A 14,909-nucleotide genomic window follows, 5' to 3' on the forward strand; every position below is an offset into this window, starting at 1 on the left:
TTCTAACCAAAGCAACAGTGGTTCTTCTTTTTCATCAGTCTGGTCAAGAGCAATTATCTCATGCGTTCCTACACACCAGATTTAAAGACGGGGAGTTTGATACACCCCAGTCTGGAAACTCTTCAAATAACTACCTGTATAACACAATTTTAATACTTTTTAGGCACCTTTTTTTCTGAGGACATGTAGCAGGTACTGATGGAGGCTGGAAAACATGCTACTAAGAAGTCATATATGGTTGAGTAGAACATATTTTCTAGTTGGTGCCACTTATGGAACCTAGATCCTTGGCATGCCTGAATGCTTCTAGTTATTGATTATCGGAGTGAGTTACTATCCTGTGGTTTGTTATGCTCTTCTTTTCAATGTATATCAGCCATTTCAGCTTGTCTGCTCTTATGTTCCCCTTTCTGACAATGCCCAAATAAAACAGTTTTTGAAAGGGGGCTTACATACCTACCCTACTAGGAAACAGGTGGCTCCTCCTTGAGCACATTTTTGTACTTGAAATGCTTATGCATTCTCCATTTGAACCAGCTTATGAGGCTGAATTGAGGGTTCTTAATATGAAACATGGAGTTACATAGTGCTTTGACATCTGCAAGGCAAGCATCTACCCAGTTTTTCACAAAGACAAGGTTTGTTTGAGAAAAAATCCTACCTTTATACCTAAAGTTATCTCAGAGATTACTTTACGCCAAACAATTTATCACCTATCCTTCTTCCTGAACCAAAGAGGGGGAGAAAATATTCTTCACTCTCTGGATGTACCAAGGCAGCTCAGATACTTAGATAAAACTCACCCTTTTGGGAAAGCTGAGAAGCTGTTTATCTCCTATGAAATTAAGAAAATGACAATTGTCAAAATTAGCTTATTTCTAGTTAGTTGTCTTCTCATGCTATTACTTTCTGTTGTGCTAATCTCAGAAAGCCATTTCCAGGCAAGATTATAGCTCATTCAACAAAAGCAGTAGTTTCTTCTGTGGCTTTCAGGAAAGGGGTAGACTCTAGAAATATTCCAGAGGCAGCAATTTGTTCTCTGTACATACAGTTACAAAGCATTACAAGCTGGATTCCTTTTCTAGATCCAGAATTCACTATGTTAGGACAATTCTCAAAGAGTTCCTGGATTCTTATGTATTGGTTTTCTCTTTTTTTCATACTCCTGTTTACATTATGGGTAAATATCCATATAGCTTAGGCTACTGAAATGGTGACATATTCATGACCATAGTATAGTTGTATAAGTAAGCCTACCTGAAACGTAAAATAACAGTCTATGTTCTGATGGATGACAGTTGCAATAGCCATACCTCTCTCTCTCTCTCCCTCCATCCCCCTTGTCCTGATGTTTTATACTGTGCTGCCAGAGTGCAGTTATTTTTAACTTTCAGTGTATAGTTTTTGTTATTATTCTCTTTGTTTCCTAGCATATATACTCAGGGCTCCTGCTTCCTTCTAGCCAAAAAAAAAAAAAAATGCTCCGAAGATTTTAGCACCCCATCTTCCTTTTATAAGGAGTGCTCCACATACTCCTGGCATGTGGAATGTATGAAAGGTGACCAGGCTTTGAGAAGCTCCTCATTGCATAGGAAGGGGGTGTAAAACGATATAGCTTAGGATACTGTAATGGTGATCCATTACTGGATCATACAAAACCTCTACTGTTATGGTAAGTTTACATACACAAATGTATGATATATTATATATACATACATACACACACACACACACACTCACACACACACACACACACACACACATATATATATATATATATATATATATATATATATATATATATATATATATATACATATACATATACATATATGGGCCACTGTCGTATTATCAAAAACAAAATTCATCGAATTGTGTTTCCGATAAAACACTTTAGCGAAAGTGCATATTGTCGAAAGTGCATATTGTCGAATATGCACTTTCGCTAAGGAAAATAATATAAAAAAACCCATAACATAAAAAAAAATAAATAAATCACATCAAACGGTGTTATGCAGGGGGATAAGCCCCCCTGCACCCCTCATGAGGGGGGCTGCACCCCCACTTTATTATTCTCACTCCAAGATTGCACTACAGTAGGGAAAAGGGAATATTCCCTTATCCCCACTGTACCACAATGTCAGCGATAGTTTTGTTAGTTGTAAATCAACACTATACGTTGATTTACAACTAATGGTGCATGCATATATATATATAAGCTGTCACCTTCTCCCCACCCTAGGTGTGGTTTTGTCCAGCCATTTCTACATTCTCCTTACCCTTTTCTATCTCCTCTTGAATGCTTCTATAGGTACTTTCTGTACTACATATTTCTGTATGCTATCCCATGCTTTCTTTAATTTACCACTCTCTCTTTAGCGAAAGTGCATTTTCGCTAAAATGCACTTTTGCTAAATTGTGTCCACCGAAACACGGCTTCGTTGAACCATTTTTCGACAATCTGACTAGGACCTATATATATATAAAAACACACACGTGCACACACGCATACGTATATATATACACACTCACACACACACACACACACACACACACACACACACACACACACACACACACACACACACACACACACACACACACACCCTCACACACCCACACACTCACACACCCACACACACACCCACACACACAAACACACACATACACACACACACACTCAAACATATATATTTGTATATAGAGACCAAGAGATAGAGAAGGCCATATTCTGATGCAAAAAAATTCCACTTCATTAATTAACAATCCTGTTGAACCCATTTCCAGTATACTTATCCAACTTAAATAAAAAGGTAAGTAGACATTCTTAAACATTAACCTTTTTACAACTAAATCTCTAGTGTCAATTTGTCGCATAGACCAGTTCATCTTAAGTACTGCTTTATTATATCTTCTGTGGTTAATCAGAAATAATATTTTACTGTATCATGTGACAATGGGTTCAAGCAGTAGAGATGTGATGAAGGTTAAGATTGCACATAGCATAATTGTATATATATATATATATATATATATATATATATATATATATATATATATATATATATATATATATCTATATATAAGCTGTCACCTTCTCCCCACTCTAGGTGTGGTTTTGTCCAGCCATTTCTACATTTTCCTTACCCTTTTCTATCTCCTCTTGAATGCTTCTATAGGTACTTTCTGTACTACATATTTCTGTATGCTATCCCATATGTCCACAACCCTCTCTGTGAAAAAGTGCTTTCAGAGAACTGGGGAGTAGTTACTAGCTACGGTCTGCTACCTATGCCCTTTCCATCCCCCTCTGCCCTTCCTGTTCAGAATAACCTCTTCATATCTCTCTATGACATTCTGCATTAATATCTTGCCTCCCAGTATTCTTTGGTCTCAAGTTAGAGGAGCTGTGGTCATAGTCCTGCTTCGGAATACCATTAGTATTTCTGGTATTTTTCTGGTATTTGGATTCCTTCCAGCAGCCTGACATCCTTTTGCTTATATGGCATTCAAACCTCCATACAGTTTTCAAGGTATAGTCCAGCCAAGGTCTTGCCCAGTAAAAGCATTACTGCTTTGATTCTAGAATCTATCCCCCAGAAAATGCACCCCAAGAATTCCGTTTGCTGCTGTTGATGCTATCTCACTCTGCTCCTAACCGGATAATCCAGGTCTGAACAGCAGCGCAAATACTTTTCCTGTACTTTTGCATTAATTTATACTGACTCAGCTGATACTTTATACCAGGATTGTTGTGGTTGAAGTTTACTATTTTGCATTTATTTTCAATGAACCTCAATTGACACCTTTCTGCCCACTTGTTCAGCCTTTCCAAGTATTTGTCTAGATCAATTTTTCCTGCCTGACATTGTCCCACCTATATTTGTGTTGTCATCAAAGAGGCAATCCTGTTATGTGTTTCTCTTTTCTTTGATATGTCTATGAGAAACACACTGATGTACTGGATACAGGACAGACCTCAGCTATACTTCATTTATCCCAGTCATATTACAACACTCTGTGTACTGTCATTCAGTTATGCACCTGTCTAGTTCCTCAATTTTGTTCCTACCTCCAAACATCCAGTTTTTCCATTACCTTTTTTTAAGGGACTGATTCAAAAGTCTTACAGCAATGCTTGGAGACTCCCTTTAATATTTACTTGCAAATGAGTTTTAAAACTGGATCAGGTCCTTAGAACCATGATTAATGTGCAAGTTTCTGAACCAGACATTCTATTCCTCTATAAAGAGAAGAATGGCAGGACACTGCTGGATTAACTCCTTCTTTTATTAAAACAATCAAAACAGCCAAGGATAAGTGCTTTCGGGTGTGATACCCTTCATCAGATAGAGGAGACAAACATTGCCATTAATTTAAACTAAAAGCCAACCAATCAGCAATCAATATACTACCTGCCTTTTCTGTAGGGCGGGTTTCAAAGGAACCATGTCATTTAATCCTGGGCTCCTATGAGCCCTCAGCTCCAAAATCCATTTGGATTCAAGGGATTCTGTCACTAACCTTATGTCCCCTCCCCTGTTATTTAACCTTACGTTAACCACAGCCCTGAAACTGAAAGTATGTGTAGAGTGCTGTTCAATGTGCCTATAGAGAGCATTGTGCACATTTTTATTTCTAATATTAGAAAGATGCTGTAAAATTCTGATCTTAAACATATTGTTGGTCTTCCCAACATAATAAGCTGTACACTGTTCACATGTAGCCAAATAAACTATATGACTAGTCCTACAAGTAGCCCTTGCCTTAAGGTGGTAAATCTTGCCAATGTTTGTCTCCTCTATCTGATGAAGGGTATCACACCCGAAAGCGATTATCCTTGGCTGTTTTGATTGTTTTAATAAAAGAAGGAGTTAATCCAGCAGTGTCCTGCCATTCTTCTCTTTTTTGGATTTTGCTGTTTGCTGTTTGGTGGGACTTTAGACATAGCACAGAACTTCTTTGGACTTTGGATTCTATTCCTCTATAAATGCCCCCCCACCCCAAGACTCTCTTTATGATTTTCATTTTTACTTTTATTAAGCTGACAGGTCTTCGGTTTTCTTTTTTTCACCTTGTACTATGGAATCACAATTGTTATTTTCCTGGTCTTTGGCAGTTCTATACTAGCCAGTGAACTGTTGCACATCTACATCATGATGTCTGCCAGTACACTGTTCATATCTGAGGGCTGTATGAGATAGCCTGTTTGGCCTTGTGTTTTATCCTCCCTAAGAACAACCAGTTCACTCTGAATTGTCTGTTCCCAGCTCTTTTCATTCCATCCTGCCTCGCTTTGCTTTCCTTTGTGAAGATGTAAGCTAACTACTCATTTAGTACCTTTGCTTTTTCCCTGTCTTCTGTGATTGTTCCCTCTCTTTTGCTTTCAAATCTTTGCTCACCCTAGCCAATTCTGTTCCTTTGTTTTTGCCATCATTTTCCTTCTTGAGACTTTCTACTAACTCAATTTTTACTTTAGATTTTGCTGTCCTTGCCATCTTAGTTGACATTTTGCTCACCTTCGTGTACTAATCTCTGTACTGTGCCTCTTCCACCTCCCCACGCTCCTCTTTTTCACCTCTTGTAGGTAGTATCTTCTGCACTAATTGCTATTAGCCACATTGGCCTTCTTCACTTTTTGGCTTTTTCTTCACCCCTCAGCTGCTACCTCATGGACATGTTAGGTGTGTGTGGGGGGGAGGGGGGCAGTGCTGTTCCACAGCCAGGAAGTATGTCTTACTCTCCACAATGGACCAAAATCATAAGTCTTTCTTTCTCTCCTGTAGCCACTTGCATGATGTAGTGTAGTGCAGGGATTTTCTCTAAGCCTAGCTTCCCCCAGCAAGATGATATAGATACATCTGGATGGGGAGGGCTATAAGGAGTTGCTTGGGACCATAGGACAGGTGGAGCTCTATAGGGTGCAACTTAGGACCATAGAACGGGGGCGGGCTATAGGGAGCAGCTTGAAACCATAAGACTGGAGGAGGGTTATAAGTAGCAGCTTGGGACCATAGGACAGAGAGAGGGCTATAAGGAGCAGCTTGGGACCATAAGGCAGCCACACATTCTCTGCTTCTTCCATCCTTCCCAAGTCAGATGTTGACCTTTTCAATACTGGCTTTTGCTAGAGCTCAGAAGAACCATTCATCATAGTCCCTCCCCACGAAGATAGGTACACCCATCTTCCATACCTTTCTGTCAAGCACCTGGCCACTAATCAAACTCAGGCCACCTTGGTCATAGTCAGGACTTTATTCATCTGTGCCAGTGGTGAGGTATCTTTTTTTTATATATTATTTATGTTAAAATTGCCTTGTAATTAAGCATTGACCATACTTTTGCAGTCATACTTAACAGTTTTACATTTACAGACTCATTCAATTTGTTGACTTGAACTTGCATCATAACAGGAATTAAATGGCATATTCCACTGACTCATTATTTCTTCAAAAGCTGTGTTCATGTGTTGAAGAGTGAGATCATAGAAGAGTTGAAGTAAGGAAGTTTCTCCTTGCGCTCACTGTTACGTGATCTCAGAGAGTAAGTATATTTAGACATGTCGGGGCATTAAAGGAACATGGGTAAGGCCCCCTGTCAAAAAAAATCCTATTTTTGTATTTTTTTTGTTTAAATCTTGGCAGTTTTCTTTGGAATATGGACAGACATACTTTAGTTTTGGGTATTATTTATAAATTCTTGAATCAATGAAAATCCAGTTAGTAATGCATTTCATATACAGTCTATAAAAGGTTTCAGGTGAAAACTTTAAAGACTTAACCGGGTTATATATTTTGAAGAGAAGGCATTAGACATAAATTACACTTGTTACATTGAAAAGCTAGCCACTGTATGGGCATGTGACGTAAAACAGGACGCCTGGTCAGAAAATGAAGGTTGGTTCAAAATTTCATCTGCAGTCAGGAGGGAGGTCAAATGTTTTACAGAAAGAAGTGCAGCTTACATCTGTGGTGCATAGTCTTTGGAATCAGCTGGATGTAGCAGTAAGGTGAAACCCTCATGAAAGCATACTATAGGTGGATATTTCCTTTAGCAGTGTGTCCTTCTGGCTTAAGTTGTGTTAGACAATTTCAGTAGTTAACTGTTCCTTGGGCATTTAATGTGTTCCGTATACATGGTTTGAATCATTTTCTTTGGCCTTTGTACAAAAGGCTTTTACCTCAGCATGGATTTTACATAGCATGCTTTCAAACACCATCCTGTAACGTGCAACATTTCAAAACAAAAACTTCATCTCGAAAACTAATCATTCTTGAAACAATCCATTAAAGAAATTCTTAGTCACATTCTTCCACCATCTGTGCCAGCCAAGGAAAGAGCATTTGACATTAGCAACTGTTTATTTTCCAATTATACCTGTAACTTGGCTTTTTGCACTAGTTCTCAGCTCTAACATCTTTTTATGGTGTCAAACCGAGTAAAGCACATTTTCTTGAAGAGGTAAAATAATGTTATTAAATCATCTGGTAGAATTTACTCATAAATACTAATGTATAGAAAAAGTATATTTCAGCTATGAGTTTTGGAGTCCTTCACAGGAGATAAGAATGTACGTGATATGAGCTCATCTATTTTTGAATCCCTGAGATTCAGCAGAGACCTCTGGCAAAGAAATACTCTGAATGGAATGAGAGATAGGGACTACAGGCTATGTTTATCTAACTGCACATCAGTTGCATCATACTGGGAAATAAAAAGATGAACAGCCACACAGAATGGGGTGAGGGATAGTGTTTAGCACTTGCTTTACGTCAGTGTGCTTTCAGGCCTTCAAGATAAAGTGCTTGTAAAGAAAAGCATAAAGAAAATTATCAATGACATTTTACTTTACAGAATTGTTAGAAAATAACTTCCTGCACTTTAGACATTATTAGGAGAGAAATTCAGAGTATTACAATAGGATATTACTAAAAGTACAAGATAAGTATTCAGCTTGGGTCTCAGACATGACTTGTTCTCTCGGGCATTATCTATTTCATCTATTTTTTTGATATTAATGATTCCTTGCAGAGTTGAAATATATGGTTAGACAAATATATATACATATATATATATATATATATATATATATATATATATATATATATATATATGTATATATATGGGTCCCCTTCACATGGTCGACATTTCAGAATGTCGAAGACCATATGGCCGAGACCATATGATCAATATTTGAAATGTTGACCATGCGGAACCAGTATCTACAAACAGTGCGGAATGGAAAGATTTCCATCTTCCGCACTGTAGCGATCTCGGAGTTGGTATATTTAAGTTCCAGGGGTGTGTGGAGGGTGGAGCCCCTCCCTGCCTGCAGCTTGAAGGTAAGATTTTCTTGTGTTTTCTTTTTTTTTAATTTTCATATGGTCGACATTTTGAATGTCGATCATATGGTCTTGGCCATATAGTTTTTGACATTCTGAAATGTCGGCCATATCAAGTAGACCCATATATGCACACATATATATATATATATATATATATATATATATATATATAGACAGAGAGAGAGAGATGAAACACTATGCATGAAGGCCTCTGTGGATGTTAACTGCAGCAAAATGATTACCAAATAATATGTTTCTAAATCTGGAACATCATGTGAGTTAAAATCACCTGTTTAAAACTGCAAACATGCATTTCAAACAGCTCAGCAGCCTTTTTTTCAGAAAACACATTACAATGCAAGGGATGTTGCTCTATTAAGTCCTCTATTAGCTCAGAGAAGTAGGGATTCTGACTTGTTAATGAGCTGTGTCAATGATACAGAGTTCCAATATTGTTCTACCTTGAAAAAACGATACTTTTTTAACGTTGTAAAGTGACTGAAAGTGTCCCCAGTGTCTAGCATTCCTCCCATAAGTCTTACTTCCTTTGTGCTGCAAAACTTGCTGCTCTATTAAGTTTTTAATTTATAAGAGTAGCATTAATGACTTGACTGGTGTCTAGCACCCTCACACATGTATGTTATGCTGCCGAACTTTGTTCTAGTAACTTTTAATGTGACTATTATAAAAATTCCCTAGCATCTAGTTCTCCTCCTATCCATATGTCTTTTGTGCTAGAAAACCTGTTGTTTGATTAACCTTTTAAGTGACTTTAGGGTCCCTTAATCTTGCAGGATTTGGTTGTTGGTCTTGATGAACTTAGAAGTATAGCAGATCCCCTCATGCACACAAACATGCACGGACACCCACACCCACACTTATACACTCATACACATGTGAGTACATTCACATATTCATGATACACACAGACACAGAGACACACACACACACACACACACACACACACACACACACACACACACACACACACACACACACACACACACACACACACACACACACACACACACACACACATACACATGCAGACACAAAACATCCCCCATAGGTTCATAGGTTCAAAGGTAGGTACTAGGCTATCAGCCCAAGGGCCTACGTAAGCCTAGTCAACAAGGTTCCCTGGCTTACGCCACCCAAGAAAGTTGTTTTCTTGTGCAACTGTCAAGCAGAGACACAGAAGTGATCACCAGGGTGTATTTCCTATTTCCCATCCACCCATCAAGATTTTTCTTGAAGAGTGCTAATGAAGAACTTTGCTTGACATAGATGGGTAGCCTGTTCCAGAGTATGGGAAATCGCTGGGACAGGAATATATCCCTCCAGCATGTCCTGTTTATTGTGGTGACAATGTTTAGATCCCTAGAGCATGTAGTTCGGAGGGATTGGGATTTCTTTAGGTGTAGCATGTCCAACAGATCTGGGTTTGACATAGCTTTATATGTTAGGCAGAGATCACCTTGGAGTAGGCGATATGCTATGGAGTAAAGCTGGAGGTTTTTTGAGATGGTCAGTGTAGGGTATTTGTTTGAGGCCAGTAATCCTCTTTGTGAGGTACTTCTATGGCCTTTCCAGCTCCAGCAGATGTCTTGTGAGGTACATTCCAAAAGGAGCATTGTGCTCTATAATGGGTCTAATGAGTGTCGAGTAGAAGGGAACAATGACCTCTTGTTTCCTGGATGAGAACCCTTTTATGATGAGGTGTGCCATGTAGAAGGACTTCCTGACTACTGTGGCGATGTGACTATCAAAGGAGAGACTACTGTCCACATGGGTCCCAAGATCTCTTATCACACATTCGGTGTTAAGTAGATTGCTGCCTATGTGGTAATTCATGGGTAGATAGTTTTTACCAAAGCGGATGACACTGCACTTTTTGGCATTGAGCGTGAAGCCATGGCTCTGACACCAGGCATCTGTCTCAGGGAGGCCCTTCTGTAGGATGTCCACATCATTTGGGGAATTGACTATGGCTCCTAGTTTGCAGACATCTGCGAATGTCATTAGCCAGAGGCCTTCTGTCTTAGCCTGTACTTCAGAGAAGTAGATACCAAACAGGAGAGGTCCCAGGATGGAACCCTGTGGTACTCCACTTGTCACTGCTTTGAGGTCAGATTTGGAGTCTGCAACTTTTACAGTGTGGGTTCTGTCAGTGAGCCAGTTGGTAACCCATCTTGTGATGTAGGGATTTATACCTAATTTTGTGAGTTTAGCTATAATTCCTGAATGGGGGATGGTGTCGAAAGTCTTGACAAGGTCAAGATAGGTTATGTGAACCACCTTACCCTCATCTACGGCTTTGGTGACTGCCTCAAAGAAGTCAAGTCAGGTTCAGGAGGCATGATCTACCCTTCACAAATCTGAACTGGGTGGGATCCAGAGTTTGGAGGTTACAAATGTCTTTGTTTATGAGTTCCATGATGATACGTTCCATGGCCTTGCAGACCAGGCTCGTCAGGCTAATAGTTGGATAGTTCACAGGATCAGTGGTGGCTCCCCCTTTGTGGAGTGGGATTACTGTTGCTGTGTGCCATTCAGTGGGCAAAAAGCCTGATGCATGGCTATTATTGAACATGGTGCTTAAGTGGGGAGCCAGTTCGTTCTGAAGTTTGTGTAAAACGCAGCCTGGGATGTTGTCTGGTCCCAAGGATGCTGTGTTTTTGGCTTTAGAGAGTGCAGCTTTTACCTGCGTAGTTATGATTACAGGAACTCTGCATTCTTCCTGTATAGATACGGGCCCTTTAGGGGGTGAAGGGAGGTAAAGTTAGCACTGAACCTATCTGCCAGGATGTTGGCAATATCAGTTGGTTCTGTAATTTTCATGCCTTTGTGCTGTAACTCAGAGGTGATCTGGGTGTTGCCATCAAGATTCTTGACATAGCTACAGAATGCTTTGTGGTTGTCCTTAGAATTAGTGGCAATTTTGTTTTCATAGCTAGTTTTGGAGGATCTTATAAGGGATCTCAGCTTCTTACTGAGGCTGACCAGGGAGCTCCTCCACTCATGGGATTTTACTCTCTTTTGCAACAGTTTCTTCCTTCTGTTGTACAGTTTGTTTATGGCAGGAGACAACCAGATTTACTTCTTTTTTTGGAGGATAGCATCTTAGTTCTGTTTGGGATAGCACAATCCATGCACTCGTGTAAGTGCTTATGGAGTGCAATTTGTGATTCAGCAGTTGTAACTGTATTGTCCATCTGCATGGGGGTCATGAAGTTCACCACTTCTGTCTTAAGAAGCATAAAGTTGGCTTTGGAGAAATTTTTTACCATGGTTTCCTTAATGGGGGGTGGGGGAAGGATGTGGATATCAAGGGTGAATAGCTTATAGTCGGATCGGACCAACGAGGAGTTAACTTCAGGGGTGAAACACAAGTCACTCATGTTGGTAATGACTAGGTCTAGGATATTGTTGCCCCTGGTGGGGGGTGTGGATAAGTTGATCCAGGGCATTGGAGTTTATGAATTCCAGAAAGTGTTGAGCTAAGATGTTGGTACATGAGTAGTTTTCCAAGTTAATGGTGGGGTAGTTGAAGTTGCCCATTATTAGGGTGTTTGGTTGAACCCTAATTTCCAGCACATCAAGAAAAGAGGAGTGGGAATCCTGGGGCATGGTGAGGGATCTGTAGTAAGCTACAATTTGGATTGCAGTTTTGCCCAGAGTTAGTTGCACTTGGATAATCTTGGATGCATTATGCTGAGCAACTAGCCTGGAGGTGTGGATATCCTTAATGAATATGGACACAGCTCTGATTTGGTGTTTCGGTCAAGGTTACATGGCCGAAAAGTGTGGTATGAGTAATAGCCTGGTAGTGCAGGGGTGCTCTTTGGAGCCTTGAACCAGGTCTCAGTCACTGCACAGATATCGATGTTCTCCATTTTAAGGAGTGCCTCAAATAAGTGCATTTTGAGATTTAGACTTCCAGCATTGAGTAGCATTACCTTCAGTTTTTGCTTACCTGTTTCTGTTATGGTGGTGAATTTGTCATTTGAACCTTGCCTAAAAAAGGCACTATAGGGGCAGCAAGAGCCTTAGCCAGTATCTGGAATCCCAGGGACGACAGGTGCAGGCCATCTGTGGCAAAGCATCGTGGTCTGTCGACCTTGTCATCCCAACTGTCTGGTATCATCCAATTGCACTCATGGATACATTTAGCTATACAAGCGCACACTCATGTGCACGTGCACACACACACACACACACACAGACAGACACACACAGACACACACACACAGACACATACACACACACACACACACACACACACACACACATATTCTTACCTTACCTATTCCCTAACTAACCCCCCTATTTTGACCCCCTCAGGCAGACACACACGCACACACACACACACACACACACACACACACACACACACACACACACACACACACACATATACACGCTCAACTAAGACCATTCATCCCTCTGCATATACTCTCACATTCAGCCATGCACATTTACACATGCACACATCCTCACAACTAAATTTGCTAAACTCCCTTGTACTTACCTCTAACACACTCTTGCCCATTGAAAGTAATAGGTAAATCTGAAGTTTTGCCAAGTTAATTAACTACATTAGCCCACTGACTTATGCAGCCACGCAACTGCAGTCCTATGAATTTTCTGAATTCCTTGGCTGCATGAATACCTTACTGCAGGCATTTCTAGTAGACAGCATATAGCTATTTAGCATAGGCTTCTCCCTTGGAATGCCTCATTAGCATGTTTCACAGCCGAGGAGAATGTTCATTGTGATGATCCTACAAGCTGCATAAGACCACTGTTGTGGACCTGTTTCTGAAGCAGAAAAGGCTGCTTGGAGCAATGACAATACATATTAGGGTTACCGGTGGTTGCAGTCCTTTCTGCATCCCATCAGTACATCAGTATCTATCCTCATCCCCCAAATCATATAATTAATGTTTTAAGTATGATACATAAATAAACTTGTTTGGACATCTCCCATATAAAGCATAGAAAGCAGAAAAACTGTAATCTGTGGAATCCACTGTGTGGTCTTGCAAAGGAGTATTTGTCATGGCAGATCTATTCTGAAAGTTGTGTTGGTTGGTTTATATAGATCATTCCTGTTTCTTTTCAGGACTTGACCCCTATTTGCTTGAATAATTAAGGACCTAGAAGTCTCAGGCTCACTAAGCACCATTATCTTGGACCATCTATCATTCCTGACATGTGGATCTTGTAGTTCTAAAACATCACCCAGGTACAACCTCATTGGTCTTCTGAACTGTCCGTCATAGTACTTCTACTATTTGTATGCCCATTCCAGTTTCCCTTTCAAATTGATATTTTTTCTAGCTACAACACACAACCAAAGTTGGGAGGCAATTCAATAGTGCCAATCAGCTAGGGCCAAGGTTAACACTGGAAATTATCTTTTTACTTCATTTCAAGTCTAAAATGTTCTGCAGTTTAGCTGTATATGCATCAGTCTCATCTGCTAGCTCATTCATTTGTATATTCATTATTTCAGTTGTTATACACACTTCCATTGCTTTAACCAAAATTAATTATTTTTCATTCAGTAGTTTTCATTTACTTGAACTATTCGTGTAAGTCTTCATACTCACAGTATTTAACTCTGTGTCTTAGTAAATAAAATAAGTGGTGATGATTCACATATTCCATGGTATCACAGAAATATTTATCTGATAATGGAGAAATCATAAACAGTGTAATACTAGCAATAAAATGAAGAATAATCATCTTAGAAAATAATAGAACTATGTACAGTATTTATAGACATAATGCAAATGGTTGTGTGCTGAGTTTAGGAAAGAAGGTGCAACAAATGAAAATATTTGCTGTAAAATGGTGTTACATTGTCATTTAATCTGTGAAATAATACTTATGTTTGCTGACTTTCCTGATAAAATGAATAAAGCAGGTAAAACTGGATTTGAATTGGAAATAACAGACAAATTAAAATGACCTTTTAAGAAAAAAGTTTGGCTCTAAACACTTGATAAATACTGTTGGAAAGAATGAACTGAGTAAAAAGAGAATAAATCAGAACCTATTGAGTAACATTATATGCATCGTACATGTGCATGTATGTATACATCTTGCAATATTACAAACCTTTAACAGCTAATATGATCAACTACTGACCGTTTGATACCAATGGACTCTGTCAGTCCATTCTGATATTCTTTGAGTCAGGAAGCACTAATGCCAACTTTATGTTCATCATACTGATCACTGCTGCAGTAGCCTTAGCTATATGGATTACATCCTGCCAAAGATGCACTCACCCAGACTGTCAAGCAGCTCAACCTGAGCAGACTAACGGGCAAGTCTGAGTGTGAAGCCCTCCACAGCTTTACTGCCACTGACGAGTACACTCACCTGAGGCGTTCGAAGATTGACTGTTGGTTTGTGCTTTCCTACGCTGGGCAGACAAGTTCCCTTTGGGAAAAACCCTCCAGTTTCTTAATGTTGATGTTTTACTACCTTTCTCTTTAGGAAGGTTATTTTACCTCTAAAATTGTTGTGTTTTAATGGACTGTCTCAAGACTG

The sequence above is a fragment of the Protopterus annectens genome, chromosome 3.part1 (genome assembly GCF_019279795.1).
Source record: "Protopterus annectens isolate FY-2018-M chromosome 3.part1, PAN1.0, whole genome shotgun sequence".
Taxonomy (NCBI): Eukaryota; Metazoa; Chordata; order Ceratodontiformes; family Protopteridae; genus Protopterus; species Protopterus annectens.